The sequence below is a fragment of the Pseudorca crassidens genome, chromosome 13, assembly GCF_039906515.1.
Source record: "Pseudorca crassidens isolate mPseCra1 chromosome 13, mPseCra1.hap1, whole genome shotgun sequence".
NCBI classification, from domain to species: domain Eukaryota; kingdom Metazoa; phylum Chordata; class Mammalia; order Artiodactyla; family Delphinidae; genus Pseudorca; species Pseudorca crassidens.
In genome coordinates, this window is record NC_090308.1 from 17,760,093 (window position 1) to 17,779,061 (window position 18,969).

Here is an 18,969-nt window from a genome sequence, read left to right on the forward strand (position 1 = left end):
TTTTTTTTAATCTAAATCAGCAAAGTTAACTTACCACCTGAAAGTTAGGTTGCATAATCTCATACAAGTGAAATGATATTGATAAAAACTATTTCAGACAAGTGCAAGTTATCTACCTAATCACAAAAATGAAATCATTCCATTTATGACCAGGTGTCAAAACTGAACACATACTAGCTCTTCCCATCTAACAGTTCATTTCCATTCAGGTGTTAGGACAAATGGTTTGGTGAGGCTACTTCCTGAGATCTGTTTGGCTCCCATGAGTGAGAGGTTGTAGGTGGTCTCTTTTGAGATAAAGTAATTTTATGTGTTTGTTTTCAAATCTTTCTTCCTCCTCATTTGGTTCAAATTTGCTATTGGAATATACACTCTAAAACTCTTGAACCCTTAACTTATAGGAAACCTGCAGTAATTGGGGCTCCTATGGAAACCTTAGGCCTTGTTCCTTTTCCAGCTTTAGAGAGAGGCAGGTGGACTGTCTGTGACCTTTGAGGTCACTTTGGATATACATAGGCAAACTCAGACCTCATTTATGGGTGTGTTAACATCCTATCTGAGTGCAGCACCAGATTCTTAAACCAGCAAAGCCCTGTTCCTAGAAGTGTGTTGGACAAACCCGGGAATAGTAGATGTTTTGAATACATCTTTAAAACTTTTCAGCCTACCAGTTTCACCAAAGCCAAATTTCAGACTCTTGGTGTTGTTCATCTGTCTTGTCCGAGTGATCCCAGACCCTCACAGCTTGGACCATGGCCATGGTCTTGGCAGCATGCTCTCCGCCAATGTGTCCTGACTTCCAAGGACTTGCTGGTTTCATGAGCAAGGAGAGCGGGGTCTTCAGGGTCCTGCCCAGAAAAAATATAAATGATACATTCCTTATACTGTATATCAGGATAAATTCCAGATGGATCAACAATTTAAAGATAAAGGTGAAACGATATACATACTAAAAGAAAATATGGGTAACTTGGGAGTAGGTAAGACTTCCTTAATTTTGAATCCACTTCTAGAAGCAATGGGAAAAAAGATTGATGCCTTTGATTACATAAATATAAAAAGCCTTTGCATGGCAAACAAATAAAATTAAAATTGAAACTGCCATTAGCAAAGTAAAAAAGGCAAATGACACCCTCTGGGAAAACATTTAGAACTTATGTGACAATCAAGGATTGGAAAAGCTAATACCAAAAAAAGCATCTCAAAATAGAAGAGGAAAAAAGACAATAGACCTAAATGAAAATTTGCCAGAGTTCCCAGTAAAAATGCAAATGGATATTCATCTGAAACCATTCTCTACCTTCCTCAAGATAAAAGAAATTCACTTTCAAAATATACTGAGAGACCACCACTTACCTATCAGATTAGCAAAAAACAAAAGTTTAGCAACAAACTCAGTTGGCAAGACCGCAGAGAAACAAACATTCTCAAAATTGAGTATAAAAAGGCAAAATGGTACAACCTCTGCGTTGCTCAGACTCAGAAAAATAAAACAGTATCTATTTATTTGAAAGAGAATTTAACCAAGTATTGAATCTAAAAGACAAAAAGTAAACCCTGCAGTATACCAGATGTAGTAGCTTTAGGAAGTAGCTATTTATCCTTAAAAATTGAGGGAACAAAGGAAAGAGGTTGGAATTATTAGAATATAAAAACTTCAAGAAGGAGCCCTGCTGAGCGGGGACCCAGAATTCTGAGAAATGTGTGCTGCCTGATTGGTTAGGAGGAAGGACCCCATGGAGCTGGGGTCAGACTTCTGAGGAAGGAACACCATCTGGCTGGTAGAGGTACCTCAGGAGTTCCAAGGAGGTCCCCCTGCAGAGCTGAGGTTTCTAAGGAAGGCTGCTTACTAGCTGGGGCTGAAATCTTAGGGAGGGTTCTAAGAGTGTAGAGAACTGGAAACCGTGACCTGTCCCTACTGGATGAAACGCCATTGCAGGGGTGACTCTGACAGGAAGAGGGAACAAAGCAGAAAGTAGCAAGTCCCTCATTCTTTTTCCTGCTTTGCAGCCTACGTCTAGCACACTTTTGCCAGAACTTAGCAGGGAGCCAGCCGGTAAAGCAGAAAGGTGGAGTGCTCAGTCCCAGCACCTGCATCTCAAAGTGGAGGATGAAATGGTGGGTAGAGAGATGAGAAGAAATGAACAAATAATCAGCATAACACCTATGGAGGGGGATTTGGTGATAGCCAGCAAGTTTCATGTTCATTTATCCTTCAATTTCGCATTCCCACTTCTGTGAATCTATCCCAAAGATATACTAGCAAAAATTTTTTTAAAACTTGTTTAAGTATGCAGAAGACTGTTAATCACAGTTCTTTTTGTAATAGCTAAATATTAGCACCAGCCCAAATGTCCATCAATAAGGGACTGATGGAATAAGCTATGGTTAAACGACACAGTGAAGTACTTGGCAACTGTTAAAAGGAATGAGGACTCCCTCTGTACATGAGCATGGAGTGAGCTCCAGGCTATACCACTATTTGAAAAAAAAAAGCAAGATGGAGGAAAGTATTCAATACTTACATTTAGTATTCTATACTTAATTTAAGGAGGAGGAGGTGTGAATATATGTCCTACAATTTGAGAAATGATTATTCAAAAAGAGATAGATGGCATAGGGTGGAAGAGATGGGGCTAGGGCCTAGATTTTTTTTAAAACATATTTTGTAGATTTGGCTGTGGAACAATGAAAATGTTTTAAATAATCATAAAATTAAATTAAATTTTAAAATCAACCTCCCCAAATTAAAAATAAAACAAAACAGAGAAACCTATTTGCCATTTAGTGGCATAACCTCACAGAGAGGAGCTATCTAAGGGACTTAAAAGGGCAATTTGACCATACAAACCCGATGGGATCACCCTAAGGAAAAAAGAACAACAACAACAAATAGTAAACTATTTGTTTACTAATGAGACTGTTGTTAATAGTATTTGGATTGTTATGAAGACATTGTTACATGTATAATGTGGTATAAATCAAGTAATAATTGTTGGTGGTGTTGAGATCCAAGATTTTTGAAAGCACGATTGAAAAGGAACTAGAGTTGTAAGATCAATGAGTTAAAAATAAAACTCCGTAGTCCTAAATTTTAATTTGAAATAATATGAACTCATAATATATTTTATCTTAAAAAAACACCTTTTCTTAGCTTTGTCTACAAAAAGGTTTAGAAAAAATGATTGACCCAATAGTAATGAGACCTCTAGAACCCAAATTCTGATCTCAAATACTATTTCCCACTAAAGGGAACTACTTCCTTAAAAAAATGCCCGGTTCCAGGTTTGGGGAAGGAAATGAACAAGATTAGTCTGGGAAATGTTGTCATAGAGACAAGGTATCTATCAAAGACTGCTAGACATGCCAAAGGGCTCAGGCACCAACCTGAACAAGTTCCCACCAGACAAAGATGGAATAATTTGAGCATTATCAATTAGGATCATAAGTGTAATGAATGAAAACTGATCAAATATGTTTAAACTCATAAGTTCCTATGATATTTTAATAAGACCCTACTTGGTAACCTTTAGAGGATATTAGAGAACCACTTCATTATTTTAAAGACGGGTACCTAAAGAGAATGAATCAAGCACTTTTCCTGCTTTTCCTATATGATTTGTAACTCAGGAAACAAAATCATTGATGAGGAGAAATTTCTTCATAGAAGCATCCCAGCTATGAAAATTAAAATGTCACTAATGCGACTCCTATTAAAGTAATATATCTACCAGTAGACTTCAAAATAGGAATCCCTAAGAAGCTTTTAGGGAGACCACAAGTTCAATATTATATTCATGGCACTATGAAGACATTATTGGCCTTCTCCCCTGTGTTAACTTTTATAATAATGGTACAAAAGTAATGGTGGGCAAAACTGCTGGGGCCTCAATACCTGTCAAGGCGGGGGCACAAACCACCTTACTAGCAGCCATTGTATTTCTACCAACACACACTGCAAGACAGAAACAAGGCAATTTCACCTCAGAATTTCCTAATGAAGCAGTAAAAGTAATTAATTGTATTAAATCTTGACCGATTACAAAAAAAAAATTTTTTTTCCATGTTAAAAGAAGGTAGAAATACACATAAAGCCCTTATGTTGACTACTGACCTCTGGTGGTCATCTCCTTAAAAATCACTGTATGATTGAGTTGCCCCTGAACTAACTGCTTTTTCCACGGAACATAATTTTCACTTCAAGGAATGATTGACAGAAAAATTATGGTTATTCAGATTTGGGTATTTGGCAGGTATTTTCCTGAAAATGAATGAAGTGACACTGACACGTCAAGTAAACAACTGACAGTATCTGTTGCCAGTGGTAAAATTCAAATTTTCCGATAAAAATCTGAATTTGGGAAAACTTGAGTTTGCCACCATGAGCTTGACAGCTTCCCAACACCTACAGATTTTTAAAAAATAACCAATGGTTATTAATAAATGTGGTTTTTTGATATTGAATAATGAAATATGTCCACATTTGGAAGTTCTACATATATCAGTATATTTTCCAAATATTGTCACAAAATCATACCTGGTGAGAGATCCATTCAAAGAGGAGATAAGCCTATTCTTAATTGAATAGGAAAAGTCCACTGACATGGTTTTAGATTTCACACTACAACTAACCTTTAGAAAACTACCATTCATCAAGGTTCTGTATAGTGTCCAAGGAGAATAACTACAGTTATCTGAAAAGGGTATTAAAATAATTCTTCCACGTCTAACAACACATCTTTGTGAAGATGGATTTTTTATGCACTTCAATTAAAGCAACATATTGCGACAGATTGAATACAGAAGCAGAAAGAAAAATCCAGTGCTCTTCTATTCCATCAAACCAGACGGTAAAGAGATTTGTAAAAATGTAAAACAATGCTCTTCTTCTTGTGAATTTTTTATTTTGGAAAATATAGTTTCTCCCATAAAATATGCTATTTATGTTAACATATAATGTTTTATTATTGTTATTTTAAACAAATAAATATTTTAAAGTTTTCTCAGGTTTAATTTTTAATATAGTAAATACCAGTAGATAAAATTCACAAAAGCAAAAGCTCTGCGGGATCCTCAATAATTTTTGAGTGTAATGTACTCATAAGGCAAAAAGCTTGATAACTGCTGATCTTAGTAGTATGTCAGTGGCTGACAGCATCACTAAAAGAGAGACATCCAGACATTATTATTACTTCCATTGGAAGTAGACACTACCTATGAAGAAGTCTTGCCAGAAGTTATATTGAACCTGACTCTGAACAAAGTTCTATGAGCAACTACCAACTTATAGGGAATACAACAGATGAACATGTGGGAGATGCAATCAGCAAAATCCAGACTAAAGGAGAGTACAAAAAAAGCACCATTTTTCTTGAACAAAAATGGCAAAGTCAGGGTGTGGGTGCGGAGAGGAATTGGGAGACAGAGACTTTGACAAGAGAAACAAAAGGCAGATCAAACAATTTTAAAATATGGACTTTTCCTGGAACGTGATTTGAACAGACATTGTTAAATACTGTTATAAGAAAATGAGAAAAATGTAAATACTGACTAAATATTTGTCGATATTAAGAAATTGATCATTTGGGGGGGGTGATACCAATATTGTAGTTATGTGTGTTTTCTTTCTTTTTTTTTTTTAATGTAGCAATTCCATAGAGATGCAATTTTTGCAGGTGAAATATATAATGCCTGGGATTTGCTCCAGAGTAATTTGGAGAAGTAAGAGGTTGTAATACACGAAACAAGCCTAACCTTGAGTTAATTATTGAAGCTGGGTTATACTAAATAGGGTTCATTATATTATTTTCTTTACTATTGTACCTGTTTTCAAATTTTCGTAATAACAAGTTAAACAAATATATAGGCGATGCGAACTCCACACTGTTCTGTGGGATGGCTTGCAACCCTGTAGATGGGCACAAGGTGGCCTACCGTAATTAGAACAGGAGGTGCGATTGCCAATGACAGAGATCAGAGAGATTATGTAGAGGCCGGAGTTGCAGATGGTTAGAACTAGAACTGTGAAAAAAATATCTCTATAAAGAATATGATCAATGGCTATTGCATTAGTAGGGTGGAAACAGAACCAAAAAATTGGAAAATAGCGTATGTCACTGATGAGTTCTTTGTCATTTAATATTTATTGAGTGCCTGTCATGTTTCAAGTACTGTTCTAAGAGTGGAGATACAGCAGTGCCCAAGAGAGACAGTTTCTTTCCTCCTAGGGCTTAAATAAATAACTGTATCATTTCAGATGAAGATAAAAAATATTAAGAAAAATAAAGTCTAGAAGGAAGAATAAATGTCATGAAATACCTGGGGGAAGGAATGTTCTGGGTAGAGGGAACAGCAAATGCAAAGGTACTGAGGCAGCACCAAGCGTGGTGCATTTGGGGAGAAGTAAGAAGGCCTGTGTTGTGGAGAAAAGTAAGAGTGAGGGAGAGTTGGAACAATTGGAATCAGAGAGGGGGGCAGGGCCGAATCACCCTGAGGGCGTTGGAGCTTGTTCCAAGTGTGATAGAAAACCATCTCTTCAGATTCCTGGCAGGGGAACGTGAGCTAATTCGTAAGTTAACAGGACTATTCTGGCTGCTTCATGGAGGAGAGACCACAGGGACCAAGCGTACAAGCAGTGAGACCACTTAGAAAGCTACCTTAGTAGGTCTAGCAAGGCCTTGGACTTGGCACCTATAGTGGCAAACGTGGTGAGAAGCATTCAGAATGTCTGATACAGGCATACCTCGCTTTATTGTGCTTCGTCTTGTTTATTGAGTTTCACAGATACAGCGTTTTTTACAAATTGAAGGTCTGTGGCAACCCTGCTCTGAGTAAGTCTATCAGTACCATTTCTCCAACAGCGTTATCTTTTAATTAAGATACGTACATTATTTTTAAAGCATAATGCTATTGCACACTTAACAGACTACAGTGTAGTGTAAACAAAACTGTTATATGCACTGGGAAACCCCAAAATTCGTGTGACTCCCTTTATTTTGATATTCGCTTTATTGTGGTGGTCTGGAACTCAACCCTGCCGTATCCCCAAAGAATGCCATTACACTAGTAGAGCTTGCTGGGTGTGGACTGTGAAAAAGAGAGAAACCAAGGTTGACTCCTAAATGTTTGGCATGAGCAACTGAGGGACGGGGTCGCCATATTCTATTATAATGGAGAGACAGGAGTGATTTGGGGAGTGGGGATAGAAAGGAAGCAAGAGTCCCCATTCAGACATATCAAGTTTCAGACGCCTAAAAGTTATCTAAGTGGAGTCGTCAAGGGGCGTCTGCAGCTAGGGGAGAACAGTAGGGCAGAAGTATAAACTTGGCCATTTCAGCATGTAGTTGGTATTTAAAGTCACAGGATGAAGTGAGATTAGATTAAAGCAGGCAAGCGATGAAAATTTAGGGCACCGCGATGTGGAGCATCTGGAAGGCACTCTGAAGAAGCACAGGAGAGAAGCAGAAGGATCAGGCCGTGAGGTGGGGACGGGACCTGTGAATAAAGCCACTCCAAGAAGGCAACGAGCAACTGCGTCCATTGCTGCCGAAGGATCCAGACTGACTTTGGATCGAGAGCAGGGAGGTCAGTTTCTGGCCTTGCCCAGAACAGTCTCAGCCCAGGGGTGGGCTCAAGAGAGACTGAGGGGAGAAAGTGGAGGTGACAGTACAGGGAGTGTAGCCATAAGGGATCAGAAAAATGGGGTGAGGGCTAGAGAATGGTATGCGGTAAAGGAAGGGTCTTTTTTTAGTAACAAGAGAAATTTCTGTATGTGGGGCTGCAGAAGGGAAGGATACAGGAAGAGAGGGGAACAGGTGATGCAGGAACAGAGCCCCTGGGCGGCTGGGAGGGGATGGAATGGGGGCATGCGTGGAGGCTCTGGCCTCGGGTAGGAGCCCAGCTGGTTTGTTTCGTTTCTAACAGGTGGGAGAGCAAGTCTGTGGGGACAGACACAGGTAGATGAGTAGATGTGGGGATGGGAGGATGTGGAAGTTCTGTTCTGACTGGTGACCGAAGGCAAGGTCATCTGATGAGAAAGAGGAGGAAGCCATGCAGGTATGAGGTGGTGTAGAAACAGCCATCCTAGGGAGTGGGAGACTGAATCGACTAGAGACATATAGCAGGGATGCCGGTAACCCTGGGGTCGTATTTGCAGCTTATGGTCATAAACTGAATGAGGTCAGTCAGCAGGATTGTATGCTATCCTTCAGCAGCATGGAGCTGCTCCAGTGCATGTGCAGAGCTGGCAGAGGATTCACTTTAACCAAACCTTGACTTAGGAAAAAAACCCAGAATACAATGCAAGAGAGGATTTACACATAGGAAATGGAAACCTGAAACAATCCAACAAACAAACTTAGAAGTTTGACAGTCTTTTCTGTTATCCTGCATAAAGCAAAGAAAGAATTGAGTTAGTTAATCAAATAATCTGACTAACAAAAACTTTATTACATAAGATTATACGTTTTTAAAGGATGAGTACACCTAATAAAACTATACTGGAAACCTTCTTGATTCAGAGGACAGCGTGGTACCTTGGGGTTGTAATGATGAGCATCAGTTATTGTGCTAGTGAAAGAAATACTAAACTTGATATTAGAGAGAAGAGGAAATAATGACTATACTTGATAGAATTCCAGATTACCCAATTTACATTCTAATTGAAATTACCTTAGCATAACCTACCGCCCTGAAAATGCTGCAGGAAAGGAAATCAGGACTCAAAACCCTTTTTCCAGGGCCTGAGTTCAGTGGTGTAGATGGGAAAAGACAATTTACAAGTCACTGTGAGCATAAAAAGACATAAATTTCAGGTACAAAGGAAATAAAAGAAATGCGTATAAAAGCTACATGAATGGAAGAGTTTCTTCTTTAAATTTTATTGCATTAATTTAATTCTATACCTAGAAATAATGGAAAATGACTTAAGGCAAATATTTTTTTCCAGAAAATTCTGAAAGATTATGCTTTGGATTGGTAGAAGGAAGGTGGGAATAATTTACAAAAGTCACCATGAAAGATTTATAAAATATAAAAGCAAAAGTAGACTTTTTCTGAAGACATCAAAATAGAAGATCTTTAGAACTATGTTCTCCAAGAAGTTCTGTGAGATTAATGGAAAAAAAATGTTTAAATTTTTTTGACAAAATACTTAGGGTGTCCATTAAAATGGAAATTCCATGAAGAAAATACTAGATGATAAGTAAGAACAAAATGATAAATTATGTATCTTTACAGGGACTTATGTCTATGTATCTCCTAGTTCCTTATGGAATTTCTAGGTAAGGGCAGATTTCTTTGAAGCAAATGGTGTCAATGTTAGTGTGTGGTAGAAAGACGCAGGGTTGTGCCTTTTTAAAAAAATACACAGAGCGGGGCTTCCCTGGTGGCGCAGTAGTAGAGAGTCCGCCTGCCGATTCAAGGGACGCGGGTTCGTGCCCCGGTCCGGGAAGATCCCACATGCCGCGGAGCGGCTGGGCCCGTGAGCCGTGGCCACTGAGCCTGCGTGTCTGGAGCCTGTGCTCTGCAATAGGAGAGGCCACAACAGTGAGAGGCCCGCGTACCGCAAAAAAAAAAAAAAAAAAAAAAAGATACAGAACATTTCTCTCACCCCCAGAAGTTCCACTTTCCCCTTTGCAGTCAATCCCTACTCCTATCCCAGCTCCAGGCAACCACTGATGTGTTTTGTTCTTTTTTTTTTTTTTGCGGTACACGGCCTCTCCCGTTGCGGAGCACAGGCTCCAGACACTCAGGCTCAGCGGCCGTGGCTCACGGGGCCCAGCCGCTCCGCAGCATGTGGGATCTTCCCGGACCGGGGCACGAACCCGTGTCCCCTGCATCAGCAGGCAGCAGGTGGCAGGCGGACTCTCAACCACTGTGCCACCAGGGAAGCCCTCACTGATGTGTTTTGTATCATGGATTCTGCCTTTAGTAAAATTTCTTATGAATGGAATTCAAGCTATGCGGTCTTCTGTGTGTGACTTCTTTCACTTAGCAAAATGTGTTGAGATTCAGCCATGTGGTGTGAACCTGTAATTAGTGCCTTTTTATTATTGAGTAGTAATTTATCATTAAGAATGTACCTCCATTTGTCCATTTAACGATTGATGGACGTTTTGGGTTCTTTCCAGTTTCTGGTTTTCATGAATATTGCTGCGGTGAACATTTGAGCACAAATCTCTGTGTGGATTGATGCTATGCTTTCATTTCTTTTTGGATAAATACCTGGAAGGGGATTGCTGGGTCATATAGTGACCATAAGGAACTGCCTTCTAAAGTGACCATATGCCTTTATATCCCACTGGTGATGGAGGAGAGCCTGATTTGCTACTCATGTTCTACAACGTTTGTCAGTCAGTTCCTTTCATTTTAGCGATTCAATTTTATATGCAGTGATATCTCACTGCGGCTTTAATTTGCATTTCTCTAATAACTAATGACATTGACCATCTTTTCTTGTACTTATATCTGGTAATTTTATCTTTGGTGAAGTGTCAACTTTTTGCCTGTTTTATGTTATCAAAGATGTTTTAATATTGAGTAGCAAGGGTTCTTTATGAAATTTGCATAGATTTTTTTTTATCAGATATATGCTTTGCAAATAATTTCTCTCAATATGTGGCTTGCCTTTTCATTTTCTTCACATTGTCTTTTGAAGGACAAAATCCTTAAATTATGTCCAGTTTATCAACTTGTTCTTTCAGGGTTCATACTTTCTGTGTTTTCTTTAAGAAATTTTTGCAAAATGTAAGGTCATTAAGGTTTTCTCCTCCATTTTCTTCTAGAAGTTTTGTCGTTGTCACTTTTACACTTAGATCTATGATCCATTTCAAGTTAATTTTTGTATGTGGTCTGAGGTAAAGGTCAAAGTTCATCATTTTTACATATTAATAATCAGCTTTGCCAATACCATTTATTGAAAAGATTATCCTTTCTCCATGGCATCTTTGTTGAAAATCAGTTGGGCACCTAGAGGGCATTATGCAAAGTAAGTCAGAGAGAGAAAGACAAATACCATACGATCTTACTTATATGTGAAAACTAAGAACAAATACGAAAACCAACAAGCTCATTCATACAGAGAACAGATTAGTGGTTGTCAGAGATGAAAGGCAGGGGAGTGGGCAGAGGGGGTCAAAAGGTACAAACTTCCAGTTATAAAATAAGTAAATAAATCTAGGGGATGTAATGTATAGCATGACAACCATAGTTGATAATACTCTATTGCATATTTACAAGTTGCTAAGAGGGCACGTCTTAAATGTTCTCAACAAACTATTATGCTGTGGATGTTAACTAGATGTATTGTAGTGATCATTTCATAATACGTACAAATATTGAATCATCATGTTGTACATCTGAAACTGATATAATGTTGTATGTCAGTTATAACTCAATAAAAATAATATTGAGGGCAAATAAAGATATGTTTATACTAAAAAGAAAAAGAGGGCTTCCCTGGTGGCACAGTGGTTGAGAGTCCGCCTGCCGATGCAGGGGACACGGGTTCGTGCCTCAGTCCGGGAAGATCCCACATGCCGCGGAGCGGCTGGGCCCGTGAGCCATGGCCTCTGAGCCTGCGCGTCCGGAGCCTGTGCTCCACAACGGGAGAGGCACAACAGTGAGAGGCCCGCGTACCGCAAAAAAAAAACCCAAAAAAGTAAACCAATTGGTCAATTACGTGTGAATCTATTTCTGAACTATCTATTCTATTCCATTGACTTATATGTCTATATCTATGCCAGTACCAAACTGCCTTTACTGTTGCTTTACAGCAAGTCTTGAATTCAGGTAGTATAAATCCCCCAATTTCGTTCTTCTTTTTCAAAGTTGTTATGGTTATTCTAGGTCCTTGTAGTTCCGTTGAAATGCTAGAATGAGTTTATCAGTTTCTATTCCTCCTCCTCCTAAAGCCAGCTGTATTTCCTTGAATGTATAGATTAACTTGGGAAAATTTGACATTTTACAAATATTGAGTCTAAATTTATGAGCAGGGTGTATCTCTCCATTTATTTCTATTTTTAAAAACTCTTCATTATCACTGTCTTTGTAGTTCTCAATGTACAGGTCTTTTGCAAATTTTTGTAAAATTTTATCTAAATATTTCATATTTGCATTGTTATTATAGATGTTTTTTAAAATTTCAGTTTCTAATCATTCATTAATATTATAAAGAAATATGACTATTTTTATATTGATCTTGTATCCTGTAACCTTGCTAAACTCACATATTAGTTCTAGTAATCTGTGTGTGTGTGTGTGTGTGTGTGTGTGTGTGTGTGTGGTAGCTTCCCCTGGATTTTTTACATAAATGGTCATGTTATCCGAGAATAAAAAAAGTTTTTTCTTTTCTAAATGGTATGTCTTTTGTTTCTTTTTCTAGGGTTATTACTCTGGGTAGGGCATCTAGTACAATACTGAACATAAGTGATGAGAGCAGATATTCTTGCCTTGCTGCCTCACGAGCATATAATAACTTCTTGGTCCTTCTTCCTGCTTTAGAAATCTAGCAGAGACTCAGACCTCATGGAACGCTGAGAGTATGTCTGGTTTTCTCTGCGAATTCCTCTTCTTCTTCCTATATTATAAATATAGGCATTTCCAAATTGAATGTCTACTGTCCTCTCTGTCCACCATCTTGGATGACACTTTCAGGTAATCTCAGAATCGCTAGCCTGGTCCAGGCTTTTCATCACTTCTTGCAATAGCCTTCTAACTGTTCCCCTTGCTTCGGCCCCTGCTCTCCTCCCGTCTATTCCCACACAGCAGCCAGAGTGATCCTGTTCAGATTAAGTCAGGCCATGTCACTCCTCTGCTTGGTACCCTCCATGTTTGTTCATCTTTTCTCTCAGAAGAGAAACCAGTGACCTTACGATGTTCTGTAAAGCCCTACAGGATACATGTACGGCTCCAGCAACCTTCCCACTTACTTACTCCACTCCAGGACCCTCATCTTGCCGATGCTCAAATGTGCCAGGCAAACACACTTGGCCTCAGAACCTTAACACTTGCTGCTCCCTCCATCTGGAAGACGTTCCCCGCTTGATCTGCCCGGTCTGCTCCCTCACCACCTCCTTCATCTTTTCTCAAGTGTACTTTTTCTAGCCACCCTAATTAAAGTACCAAACAAACAAGCAAATAAATAAACAAAAATTCTCCCTCTCACGCACAGTTTACTCTCCACCCTGATTTTATTTTTCTCCCTGGAACTTATTATTATCTAACATAATATTTACTGTAGGTTCAATGACAGCAGAGATTAGGGGTAGGGTAGTGGCTGTTTTGTGTGCTCAAAATCCATAAGGCACTTCTAGACCTAGCAAGCTTATGTTAAAGAGCTTGCATAATTTCTGCAATTTCTCGGTAAAGAGAATACTTTCATTATATGCCCATAATGGAGTAATGTATATTACTCCAATCATTTGGAAACGTGTACAATAGTAGAATTCAAAGACACTTGGCTGTTAGGACTTCTAAATCCTCTAAGTTATCTGGCTCTCTTGGCCTGTTCCTTTGGATTATTTTATCTGGAAACATTCATTGTCTGTTGTGTTTACAGATTTGTAGCAGAATATTAGAGCAGCCTCAAAGAACTTTGAAATAAAATGAAAATTGGTCTCATTCTTACTAGCTCTTCCTAACAGTTTTCTAATTTATCTCTGTCATTCCACTGTTTAAAGTTAAGCATGCCACGTTGCACGCTCCTCTGCCTAGAACCGTGCCTGTGCCCTATAGATAAACTGGGAAAGAATAATGTGCTAATTTGTGGGCTCCAGAGCATGGTTGCATTTAGGTTTTAGCATAAACTTTAATTTTAACAAAGAGAAAATAGCAGATCCAATTATAGATGTGGAAAGTCTTGGAGACAACTAGGAGTAAAGAAAGACAAAGTCAGAACGATTACAGTCTTAAAATAACAATAGCGTTAGTATTTCACTGTACAAAGCACTTTATCTTTTGTGTACCTCATTCACTATAAGCCTTGAAATAACTATTTTTATCGCTTTAAGATGTGGAAACCAGAGCTCAGAAGGGCTGTGGGTTATTTCTAGTCACATAACTATTAAGCGACAGACAAAGGATTATCAACCCCATGTCTCACAGTTCAAAATGATATGTTCTTTTCACTGCATTTCATTAACATATAATCGATCCTTGATCAAAAATTATCAAAGCACCTGAAATAATCTGATTTTTAAAACTTTCCAAAGGCATCTGTGTAAAAAACAATGGCATAAAACCTTGCCAAGGGTAGGTCTTCCATAACTGAAGAAAGAGGTTGAGATGCACAGAGCAAACCAATGGACAGTGTCAAAATCAAAAGAAATGTCATTAAAAAAAAAAAAAAAAAAAAAAAAAAAAAAAAAAAAAAAAAGAAATGTCAAAATAAAGTAAAAACTAGAGACATCACAGAAAGAAAGAAATGTAGTAACGATGGAGATAAATGGCCTTTCCATGTACCATCAGCATTTCTGTGGAGCCACAGTGAACCTCCTAACATTCAAAAAATGATTGTGATTATTATTAAAGATATAAGAAGGAGCTTAAAGTTCAGTGAGACCTTCCGGGTGCTTGGTAGTCAAGCAGTATTAATAAGGTCACAGTCTGTTGTGTTATTTCTTTATAGCAGTCTTTTGAAATGTTTCAGATTTTGTTTTACATTATAAAGATATTTGTTTGGTTTTTAGCTATCATACTTGAAATTGATGCTCATAAAAATAAAGGATACATGTTATAAATTTGGACATAACCAGAATTTCAAAAATAAAGTCAATGCTTTGAAGACAGGAAAAATATTTCACTAATGAATTCAATGTCTTGTGAATTTTTTAAAATACAAGAAAATAAATAATACCTTATAAAAAATGAAGTAGCAGATCCTGCTGTTGTTGTAAATTATATACCTAATATAACGTCTTTCTTCTTTAATATTTCAGGGAAAAAAACAGTTGCTCCAGAAGATAATAATGAAAATTAAATTAAATATAAAATTGTGTTGTTTGTGAAACCACTTACAATAGAAATGACTTTTTGAAATATATATGGGCTTATTTCAGAATTTTCAAAGCAGAGTGTATCATAAATTAATTATATACCAGGATAAATTACACATTGGTATTCTAGGCATCTGTTTCGTCATCTGCTTAACTAGATTCTAATTATGAGTTTTAAGCTGGACAACCTGCACATGGTAGAATTATTACACTTAAGATATTAACAGAAGTATTTTTTTTTTTTTTTTTTTTTTTTTTTTTTGCGGTACGCGGGCCTCTCACTGTCGTAGCCTCTCCCGTTACGGAGCACAGGCTCCAGACGCGCAGGCTCAGCGGCCATGGCTCACGGGCGCAGCCGCTCCGCGGCATGTGGGATCTTCCCGGACCGGGGCACGAACCCGTGTCCCCTGCATCGGCAGGCGGACTCTCAACCACTGCGCCACCAGGGAAGCCCCAACAGAAGTATTTCTTAAACATTTGGTTTACACACTTAACTTACCAAGAGACATTTTATTTGACCACAATTTATACACTTAATGCAATTTTTGTAAATGCATATAAATCCATTTGATTGAATTGTGTATTCATATGGAATGCTTGCAGGTCTAGTAGAAGGTAAGCAGTTCCCTTTTTGTAAAAATAAATATTACCTGCAAGTTTTATTTTTCCATCTTTAAAATTATATGTTAGGTTTGGAAATAAATATTCTCGTCTTAAAATGGAGAATATAAAAACATTTGAAATTCTTATAAACATATGTCTTTTCTAGGTATTCTGTGCTTTCTTCCACACATAAGAATTTCCTTTTCCTTAATCAGACTGTGTTTAGGAGACGTTATCGTGAGGAATAGTATCTGCACATATCTAATGGGGCTTTTGACACATTCACGTGTTTAAGAAGAAAATGTTTTTCTTAAACTTATTTTAAGAGAAATATGTTCTCACGTTGAAAATTTAGAAAATAGGCAATGAAGGAGAAAATAGTACTTATTCATAATTTCATCAACCATGGATAACTGCTGTTGACATTTTGTCACATTTCTTTCCCACTTTTATATGTACTTATATAATTTTCTTCACTAATTTAAATAGACATAAAATGAACATTTTTGTACATTCCTCTTTGTTCACATTTCTGATTACATTCTTAGGTTAAGTTCCTAGCAAAGGAAATACATTGTTAATATCCACTGGATTGTCCTCATCTGCACACAAATGTCTCTGATATTTCCCTTCTTAGGAGCACTTCCTTGACCCCCGCGATCCTCTCTGGGTACATCACTAGTTCCTGTTATTCTTTACAGAAGAATTACCAGAGTTATCTCTACACGTAGGCTCCACTTTCCATCTCTCCTTAGCTCATACCAGTCAAATGTTTTTCCCCTCTACCCTCTTGAAAGGTCACCAATGACTTCATCCATGTTGTCACATCCAAAGGGCTCTTCTCTGTTCTCTCAGCAGCATTCAGTGTAGTTATCCACTCCCTTCTCTGGAAATACTTTCTTTTCTTGGTTTCTGTATCACTAAACCCGTCCCGTGAAACACACAGCAGGATGTATATCATGCTTTCTAAAGCTGGGCAAAGAGAAATGGAATTTAAGAAATGCCCATGGGCTTCCTCCCAAGTGACCACAAGGTGTGGGAACAGAGCACAGCAACATCACGACAGTCAGAAGCTCTCTCCATCTCATTCTCACACTTTGCAGGTGTGTCCCTGCCAGCACAACAAGGGGACCTTGGGGCCTGGAGTACCAGGCGTGGGCAAATGGGAAGCAGGGTAGGAAAAGTAGATAAATCACTTCCTTCAGGAGCTCCTCATATTAGTGGAAAATAAACAGGCTCTGCCAGAACCACCTTGGAGAAGAGAACTTTCAAACTTTTATTTTTGTCACGGGACTGACCCATTACCATGCCAAACATGGCCAAATGGGTCTTTTAAGGCTTATAAATGGGTGACAGTCTTACGAATGGAGCTTAGACTCATAGACTTTGTCTGGAATGTCCTTTAGGCATTGACCATAATTCAGGTTCAAAGTCTGTTTCTGAACCCACGTCGTCTTAGACCATCCTGTTATACTGTTTATACTAGATGCTGCTATTGCACTAATATATCCTAGAAGCAAACTAATTAAATGCCTTTTGATTTGAATGAAGTGAGTACAGTTAAAGAGACTAGATTCTAATTTGCTTTTAAAGTTAATGGAGTCACAGACTGGAGGGAAGCAAAGGTGTTGATGGAGAAGCTCAGTGGGGACAGCAGAAAGACTCCCCCCTCCCCCCAAATTAGGCTGCTTTCTTTGCCGGAGAAGAATACTTGTTAATTATGAAATACTCATAAATCTGCCTCAACTTAAGTGCCCACGAGCCGAGGATAATGGAAGGAAAAACTATTTAAATCACATTATGTAGCAACTGAGTAATGTATTTTATACTGTCTCAGTGCATTTCATCTCCTCAAGGCCACAGAGGTGCTCCTGCAACTTCAAATGTCAGAAGGAAAACTCACTTTTGGTTTATCTTGTTCTCTATGATTCATGGGTTTTTAGTAGTAAACAGTTTGCTTCAAGAAGATTTTTCCTTTTCCATGCCTGCTGCCGATTTATGGGGGTTTTTTTCTGAAGGGCTTTGAAAGTGATGAAGCTGCTAAATATATAGTTATCTCTGAATGTTCTCTGAAATTTTAGGGGAATTTCTAGGGCCAACACTTTTAAAGAAATCCAAACCATATCTTAAAAAAATTTTAACGGCATGAACAGTAGTTATGGAATGTCTTACTTTCAAGGATAAAACATTGTTATTTTACCTCTTATGGGTACTATTAAAAAGAAAAGAAAAAAATTGGTTTTTCTCTTCCAAGGGAAGAGAAAAACCAATTTGTTACTTTGGTGTATTTTGTTTTACTCTTCTAATATGTTAAAGTGGAATTACAATAGTAATCAACCAGGTGTGCAGGCCCCAATATAAGAAGAACTCCCACTATCGGAGAGAAAAGGAATGAGCCACTCAGGTCAGAGAAAAACTATACTTTTGAGTAGAACAATCTCATCCCTGCTGATGTAAAATAACTCCTTGAATGTGATTAATAACTATTGAAGTTCCTGTACAATTAGGAATTCTTGCATCTAAGAGTCATGGACATTTACAGCTGAAAGCGTCCCGTAAAGATAATTTAGCCCAACCTCTTCATTTTTCATAGATGGAGGCGCAGAGAGAATGAAAGACTAACCAAAGGTCATGCGGCTGGAACCAGAATCAAATTCCCTACCTTCACTGGAGTGGAATTTAAAAGACATTAATTAAATTCCATTGCAGGCAATATTGCAGTCTAAATGTTCAGAAGAAAGGAAAATTGCTGTATAGTTTTAAGTATTTTATAATGCATGGTTGAGCTGGCAGAAAAGTACAAATATTAAGAAGGGCAAAAATGATAAGAAAGTGTGAATTTAGAGTGGCATGTAAGTGCCGGAATCGGGTGTTTGTCCATGGTATTTGCCAATCCCTGGGGGCCAAGAACTTGGGATTTACAGAGCCACATACAAAATCTGGAGCTTTGAGCAGAGTGGGGATTTGGACAAGTCTTTTCCAATACTTTTTGGTCACATAAAGCTAGAACTTATAAAGGATGTTAACCTCAGTAATAGAATAAAATAGAAGACCGTCACCATTTGAAGGGAGAGAGCTAGCAAACTTATCTCAGATTTGACTCTGAGTGTCAGAGGAAACACAGGTTTCCCCAGAAGATTCCTAATATTCAGGTAGGTGTGGTGTAAGGACACATACTTCCTGTGTGGTAAAATTTATTTCCAAGTGATCAAGGGTGGGCAGTGTCCCCAAGGATGTAGCAGAAGCAAACCACACGCTCTCTGAACACTTTCAAACCAAGCCTTACATCATTGCTGCAATTAACGTTCCAAGGAACTAATCAAAGGAGGAAAGAAATCTCCACAAGAGAGACATAGAAGAAAACAAGTGAGAA